The sequence below is a fragment of the Phragmites australis genome, chromosome 2 (genome assembly GCF_958298935.1).
Source record: "Phragmites australis chromosome 2, lpPhrAust1.1, whole genome shotgun sequence".
NCBI lineage: Eukaryota > Viridiplantae > Streptophyta > Magnoliopsida > Poales > Poaceae > Phragmites > Phragmites australis.
This window is the reverse complement of record NC_084922.1, coordinates 12656527-12665450: the sequence shown is the minus strand read 5'-3', so window position 1 is coordinate 12665450 and position 8924 is coordinate 12656527.

Here is an 8924-nt window from a genome sequence, read left to right as displayed (position 1 = left end):
CAACATCTATTCTTTGAATGTCGGTCTGCTAAATTTATTTGGCGTGTGGCTGAAGTTACGTTTGGCTTAAGTCCACCAACAAGTGTCTCCAATTTGTTTGGAAGCTGGCTTAATGGGATGAGTCAAAATCTTAAAAACCTCGTTTTGGTTGGGGCTAGTGCACTTTGCTGGGCTGTTTGGTTAAGTCGTAATGATGTTGTTTTTCACAGGGCAAAAGTTCATTCTTTTATGCAAGTTCTTTTTCAGGGCACGCATTGGTTTTGGCACTGGTCTTTGCTGCATAAGACGGGCGATCAGCCTCTTATAAAGGATGCATGTCGAAGATTGGAAACAACCGTGATGGAGATTTTTGCTCGTTTTGGTTGGCGGTTTAGTAATAGACTACAAGCAGGAACTGGACCGAACGATGTTTAGAATGCTTTTGTTTTTCCATAACTTTTCTGGTTTACCACGTGTTTTATCAAACTTTGTAATAATGAGCGGTTATGTGTATTTCGCTATGCAGAGGTCAGAATAATGATATTTCTTCGTTTAAAAATCACAAATCTCTTTAAGAGAAACTGTTAAAGATGAGAAAAAATATAGAAAATAGAAACAGAAGGGAAATCAAGAATTAAACGAAATAAAACAATATGATTAAAGATGATTTGACACAAGCCTGTCAACGGCGCCCGAAGGCACGGGGACGCAAACGCGAGTTGTTTTTGCTTCGGGGTCACGCATGCGTGGACCTGTCTGCGTGATTTTTCGACGCTGGTCAAAGCCGTGGCGGCTGGTTCACCGGATAGCAATGATGAAAGGCTAGTCAGTACGCTAACCACTTGGATTACGACGTCGACCAAGTGCGGCAGGCAGAGACGTCCCCGCGGCGCGCGCTCGTTTGAGGTGTGATACGTTGCTGGTATGGTTTGGCTCGCACTTGTTATATAAAGTGTTTAGTTTGTTGTATATGTTTGAATAGTTTAATTTAGGTTTTCATTTGATTAATTAAATATGAAATTATTGATATTAGAATTGAGACTGTAATTAATTGTTTCTATGAAAATGATTTTATGATATTGATGAGTAGATTTATCTGTATGATTAAATACAAAAATTTGTATCTGTCGGATTAGATTGAAGACGTATATTTATATTTATCATACCAGATTACAACAATAAATACAGATAACTAAATATAATTTTTATAAAATTATACGTATTTATCAAATCAGGATCTCTAAATATTAGCAAAATCACACCCTTGGTGAAGAGCGGAGAGACCGATTTGATAAAAAGCGCAGCAGGACGCGCGGCCAAGTTCCCGTGCGCCGTACGTGCGTATTTTTCGTGAGTGGCGCTGTGGCGAGTTTTGAATTCTTATGGTTCGCACGCCAGGGCGCTGAAGCGTACACACAGGACGTATTGCAGTCACGGAGTCACCCATGGTTTTTTTTTATTTCTTATTTTTTAAAGTAAACCTCCTCACATTGTGCTTCCAAATTTGAACCAACCAATGTCGCTGGCCCGTAGTACGATACTGTCACGCAAGGACAAATCTGTGGCATGGCAAACGTCAAGGCAGTGGTGCGGCAACAAGTTCCTTGCCACGCCACCAAGAGAGGCGTGACAGTCGCGCCAACTGTCCGTGGCGTGGTCAAAAGGTTTTAGCTTATTTGGTTTCTGTCACACTTGACCACAATATATTTAAAGCCTTTTTGAAACGTAGTGTTTTAAAATATAGAAATAAAAAAATATAGTATTAAAGTTGTCTGTCACTTACAATCTTATATAAATCTAAAATGCAAGAAAACTTCTAGTGGACCATTTAAAAGCAATAAAAGAAAATCACAGGAATGAGAGAAGAGAGATAGAATCAAAGGAATTTTTTTCATGAAATTAGACCTTATGCTAGAAATCCTTCAAAATTCCTATGGAACAAGTCATTCCATAGGAATTATAGAGGTCTAATCCATTGTTACAAAGGCATCATAGAAGTTTTTCCTATAGAATTCAAATCCTTTAAAATTCCTCCATTATTCCTTTGATCTGAAGAAGACCTTATACGCATTTATGCCAATTTACCACACTCGTAGCAAAAGTTTGTTCTCCGTAGAAATAGCAAGTATGCCGTAGAATGTTACATAAGCTGTGGCTTAACCCAACATTCCCTTGATTTTTTAAGAATAAATATATGGTGATTTATTTCTAATTTTGGAAATGTATTAAAAAAGTAGTCTAAATTTCCTCCTTCACTCTTATGTTCAAGGTTCAGAAAATCAAAGACGTAGTTTAAACTTCCCCCATCAATTTCAAGTTCAAAGTCCTTTGGTGTTTCTTTTGGAAGCTAGTCAGCTTTAAGCGAAATCCTTACTGCCTAATTGAAAGTTTTGTATTACTCTTACACATGATAGCAGTTAGTAGAAACAAGTTACAAACATCCATGCATCTTCACCAAGTTAGCGGTTGATGGCTTACAACACAAGTAGTTTGGCTTCGCTTTCTTGGTTCCATAACCCAAAACGAACTTTCGTGAAGCCGACACCGTCCTGTCCATGGATCGGCTGCGCCTTTTCGCATCGCATGCATGCATGCCGCTTAGCTAGATCTGTAGCGTGAAATTCGGCGACATGAGGAAAGCGCCATGGAGGTCGGGACCACTGGCCAAAGGCAACCAACCAACCAAAGTCACCTACTTTTCGTCCATTCTCCTGCTCTGCTGCTCTTTCCTTTGCAACTGAGACTCTGTTAGTTCTTTCATGTGTTTTAGATTGTGAATTATGGATTGTAGAATTTTATTTTAAGTAGATGGTAGATTGTGTCATAATCCAAACATATATTTACAAAATTTACTTATAGAATCTAACTATTTATTTACAGAATTCACAATCCATAATCTAAAATTCACAATTTAGAGAAAAAAAATATGACCTAAACAATATCTGAACCACCGCTCATAAAGTGGTACCAATGAAGCCGGCCTTTCAGGTAGCTGCTGCAGCTCAAACCGGAGGTTCCACCGTTCCAGTGACTGTACCCACTGTGCTTTTCTCCCCAACTGATCCTTGATGTTACCAGTCATCGCCGATCGACATATATACATATTCGTTCCTGTTCTCCTTGGCCTCGAAACCCAGGTTTTTCCAGAGGACAAGACACTTCAGTTTGCATCAGAGTCGGTGGTCAATAAAAAAGTATAATCTAAAAAGGTACACCAAAGAGCAATTAAAGAAGAACCGAATATCATATCATTAATTTTTTTTAGACAAATCATATCATGGTTCATGAATGGGCAATCTAGTTTCTCACTTTTCTTAATCGGCGGGTGTGCTAGTTTCCCTTGTCTATTTGTTGCATTTAAGTTATTTATTTAGTTTGGTCACTGTATGATGGGCAGAAGAGGTGTGCAGATGTCGTCGGACAGAAAAGGGAAAAAAAGAGGAAATGCGTAGGCGATCCTCAATCTCGCAATTATTTGGGACAGCTCGAATCTTTACTAGCTAGGACTCGTCCAGACGACCCAATTCCAAGACAAATTAAGATAGAGAACGATCCAGGAAAAGTACAAATTGAATTTCCTCTGGCAGATTTGCTTCGATCGGCCTCAGAAAAAAAAAATCAAAATCGCTTTGACGGTCTCGACGTTCGATCGACGGCGATGCAGAAAGTACAAAACTTACATCCGGCCACCTTATACACATCCATGTCACCATCTGAACCTGGTATACACATGTGTAGGCCGTAATGATATGATTCACGGCAAAAATCTAAAAAGGGGCAATAAACGAAACTATATTTGTGATAATATATTTATATATTTATAAATGTAGGACTCATATTTGATACTCAAAATTTGAAAATTAGATTATAGTATCTAAGACATCGAAAACGATAGGCCCAATTTAAATTCGGAACCGAGATGCTGAATACGGCAGTGTCAATGCACCTGATTGAATTAAACCAATCAACAGTTCCCTACCCCGGTCAAGGTCAATACATGCATGAGCTTCTTTGTATATAATCCACACGCACATATATTGTTTTCAGAATGAGATAATATTATTTTCAGAAGGAGATAAATTCTGCTTTCGCAGTAGAGACATTAAACGTAACGTGACCGTTAGGTACGTGACGACGGATCTGTGTCAGCGGCTACCCGCGACGATGGTGCTCTGCTGCCTGCTGTGTACGTACGTGACCGGCTAATCCTATCTTCACCGGCCGAGAGTGCGTGCGTCCCGATGAACGATCCAGAAAGGTGACGGCCTTTTCGAATTCAAGCAGGAGCAAAACGGCAATTGCGTGCGTGAAGCTACTAATACTCTTTCTCTCTCTGTATATTTATATTATTCTATATTTAGCTCAGCTCAGCCCAATATATCCTCGTGTTCGTCCGCCCAGCCCACGTGCCCCGTGCGCATGTGTCAGCCCACCCTACTCACCTAGACGCGCCTGCCGACCAACCGCGTGTGCCCCCGCGCGCATGTGCCCACCCAGCCACGCTTCCGACCCAGCGCGTGCCCCGCGTCACGTTGCCGCACCCAGCCGCGTGCACCCACATCCATAACTCAAGGCTCATACATCATGTATACGTTAGATTTCGTCTCAGAACCATTCGAGCATAGATGCATGCATCACAAATCAACTGTGAATGGATAATCTGTGATAAGAAATAATAGCAGCAATACTTTGTGCGGAGATAAGGCAGTTGGAATCAACCAATTTTGCTCGGCTGCAAAGAGAGGGGACGTCAGGCAACAGCAAAAACTTGTTCAATAGTATCAATAGTCGTTAATAGCTATCAATAGTTGTTCAATAGTAGTCCTATAGTTGCTCAATAGTATTCAGTTGCTTCGAGTTATAGTAAATTTTGTTCAGTAATATCAGTAGTTTCAAGTCATAGTAAAATTATTCAGTAGTTTGTTCAGTAGTGTCAGTAGTTTAGTTCAATAGTTTTAAGTTATAGTAATTTTTGTTCACTAGTTTATGTTAGTTGTGTTAGCAATTGTCAATAGTTATAAGTAGTATCAGTAGTTTTGTTTACTAATATTAGTAGTTTTGGTACATTAGTTTTAAGCCATAGTAAATTTGCTTCGTAGGTTTGTTTAAAATAATGTCAGTAGTTATATCAATAATTCAGTAATTTATGTTAGTAGTTCCCAGTCATAATAAAATTGTTCAGTAGTTTTTATCAGTAGTGTTAGTAGTTTGCGTTTAGTATTTTGTTCAGTAGTTATGGTATGAAGAGCAGGTGCAGTAGAAAACATATGCTGTTGGTCTGCTGCTTCTGAATAATTGTGTATCTTAGTTTTACACACCAACATGGCTATAAACAAAGAGAGGAGCTAGGGAGTAGTGCCGAGTAGCTACTCGACACATTCATGCTATTTCCAAGTAGTGGTCATTTGCTATGGGATTAAACAAAAACAGACCATCATAAGTCTTGGACTTGATTGAACGGATTGTTGGGTGATATTTCCAAGCCAGTAGCTATTTACCATGGGATTAAACAAAAGAGGTCATCATGATTTTTTGACGTGCTTGTCACGGTGGTACGCATGAAGAGCTGACGTAGGGCGAGAACACGCAACGCGCGTGTGGTACATGGGCAGGATCATGTGGAGCAGACGCGGGGGCCAGGATGTGGAGGGCGGGGCCCATGCGGCGTGTGCACTCAAGGCAGGGGTGGGGGGGCTGACGACCTGATGTGGCATGCATGTTGGGCTGGATCAGTTGGGTGTAGAATAACACTACCGTGTGTGTATATACTGTATATCTATTATGTGCTAAGCGTGTTGTAGTTCACTGTTGCGCTACCCTCCAGTTATGATCCTAAAAGTAGTATAATTGCAATCCATAAGATAGATCAATTACTACAAATATATATGGTCGTAACTTGGTATATTCTACAGTAGTAATTATGTGATTTTTATTATATGATCATAACTTATTCATCTGTGCGTCCACCCTCAATGAAATTCTAAAAACAATATAGTTACGATTCACAAGATAAGTTAGTTACTGCATATATGTATGTATGTATGTATGATCGTAACTATATTATTTTTGAGATCACAACTATACTGTTTTTAGGATTATAACTGATCAGTTATGATCTTAAAAGTAGTATAGTTGTGATTCACAAAGATATGTTAGTTATAAAAGTACTCTATTATAACTGTATAACGATTCTAAATATTTATTAAAATATAGTCTTTACGGATCTTATTTTGTTAAGCGTATTTTTTTTCAACAATATACTTTAAAAAGAACTATAATTATAGAGATATTATATTTTAACGATTCGTATCCATTAAAAAAATTCTTCGTTGCATGCTCTAATAAGTGGAGTTTGATATGGATATAATATCAACAGATTAACTCTTTTAATTTATTGACTCACTAAAACTCAACTAGCTGATCGATCGTAGTGGCGGAACGAAAGTATGTTCTATATATCTAGAAAAGTACCGCTTTTCAGATTCTTCAGCAGGAGCAAAACGGCAAATGCGTGCACGTAATTATGTCGATTTGACAGTGGGCGTGTACCGGAAACGTCCCCTTTTCTGCAGGCAACCAGAAATCGGCCCTTCATCCATCATTCCGTGGCGCATCACTCGCATTTGCTTGTGTTCTTTAAGGTATCGACGGGGACCCACACCCACATGAGCCATCTACTGCGTGCCAATGACAGCGGGCCCCGAAGCAAGCGGTACCCACACGTCATAGTGGGCGGGATCCACGCTTTCCACTTTCATCGGAGAACAGGGAAGGCGACACAGTAAAGCGATAGGTGGTGTGCGCATGTGAGAGACTGAGAGGCCACTTGCGAAGCCGCCGCACATGCCGCTGCTGTCGTCGTCCCCGAAACGTGAAAAAGTTCTCGGCGTTGCGCTCATTTTCATGTCGCAAAAGCGGTGAAAAAAGAGTCCACAGTCCGCGCAGCCGCACCGCAGGTGGCTGATGGGGCTCGATGCCCACCCAACTATGAAGCCAGTGCAGTGGTAAGATATTTGATATTTCCGATTAGTTTTGTTTGCTTTTGCTGTTTCAGTGGAGGGCCGTCGACTTGCAGTTGCAGTTGCCGGTAGGGAGGGTGTCTATGTTCAGAGTTCAGACAGTGACCAGCTCAAGTAAATGCAGCTGAGGTACGGTCTTTTCCTTCTTTGCTTGCCTCACAATATTCCGCAATCTACAGATTTTTCTTTTTGAACGAACCGGGCCGGCACGAGATTTCCTGGTGATTATATTGATAGAGAGGGTGAAACATATTCTACACGTTCCTTTTCACCACTAGTTTTTGTCCAGGATGCACTGAACCGTATGTGCGCACCACACGGACGGCACTCTGAAGTTTCCATGGACGCTCCACTACGTGCATGCTACACATATCTGCACCGGCCGTGCGAGATACGATCGGTGTTGGCTTAGTTAATGCCGTGCGCCGGTGCGCGTATCGTGCGTTCATCATAGGCTTCGACTACTTTCTGCCATCCATCCACCCGTATGCAGTCCCTCTTCTCTTAAATGGTTAGTTACAGGTCTTTTGACGAATGAGCACTACCAAGGGCTTGTATGACAACAAGAAGCTAGGGAAAAGATTCGGCGAAGATGATTAAAAAAATAATTGTCTGTGCATTTGTGCTTGCTATTCTTTCAAAATAATTTCAATTTTCAAATATCATATATCATCAATTCGTATCCTATACAAGAATATAGCGCTTCGTGCTCCTCTAATTGCTTGTGAATGGGGTTACCTATTAATGCTTCGCACACTCTTTCAGTACCACCCTTTGTTGTCCTCTAAAACTAAGTAGGAATCATTATCGAAGTCAGATTAGTGTAGGGATTCTTTTGCTTCACATCTCGAGTCCGAGTAGGATGCGAGCCACCTTCCATAACAAAGAGAAGCACGAAACATAGGATATTCTTTTGGATAGCGAGTAGTAACTAACCCAATAACCTACGCCTAGGTCCTAACTAGCCTAAAAATTGCAAATATCGCCTAAAGTTTTCGTAGTCATTTTCTCCTTTAATTGGCAGTTCTTTAGTTAGCCGAAATCTTTTCCTCTTTTTTTTTTTCTGATATCTCTCCAATGCATGTTGATATCAATGTACCTGACTACCTGTTAGGTGCAGAACTGCAGAAGAAAACGGTGGCTGCACAAGATGCCGCTGCACCCGTGAGTCAAAGTAGTTTTCCCATCCAGCAATCCTGCATCTGCTTCTCCCGCATCGTTTGGATGGATAGCTGTTTGTCTGGGTTGGCGTCTCGATATGGGTAGGCGGTTTGTCCGGATCCCTACTGCTTTCAGTGTGATGCTGCTTGCAATTGCTTGTTCCTCCGAAGTAAAGATATTCAAATAGATCGTGTAATATGGATTGGTTCGAGGCACGATACTATTGGTATGACTCAGGCATGGCACGACACGACGGCTAACGAGTCGGGCCGGTACGGCATGATGACTTGGGCCGTACCTAGGCCGGAGCCGTGGCACGACGGGTCGACATGGTACGACTTGTTTAACTGTTCATATTTTTGTAGTATTTTATATAATTTATTTAGATCTAATACTATATAGGATATGTGATGTAATAGTAGTATGTTTGACTCCTAAGTAGAAAGTTGGGTGTTTGATTCCGAGTGAAAGTAAGTTTTGTGATTTTTTTCAATTTTGCGTGGACGGATGGGCAAAAAAAAAAATCATCGGATCTACCGTACCGCGGGCCGACACGGCACGACCCGGTCTTAAATGGGTCGTGTTTGGGCTGGAGTCGAGGCACATGGACCAGCACAGCACGACCCGTTTAGGCACGGTCCATCCTTAATGGACCCGTACCGTACCGAACCGGACCGCCAATTTGATCATCTCTACTCGGATGTGGTTGTACATATTTGAAGAGTATGTCATAGGGGCAGTTTAATACTTTCTTGAGTCACTAGG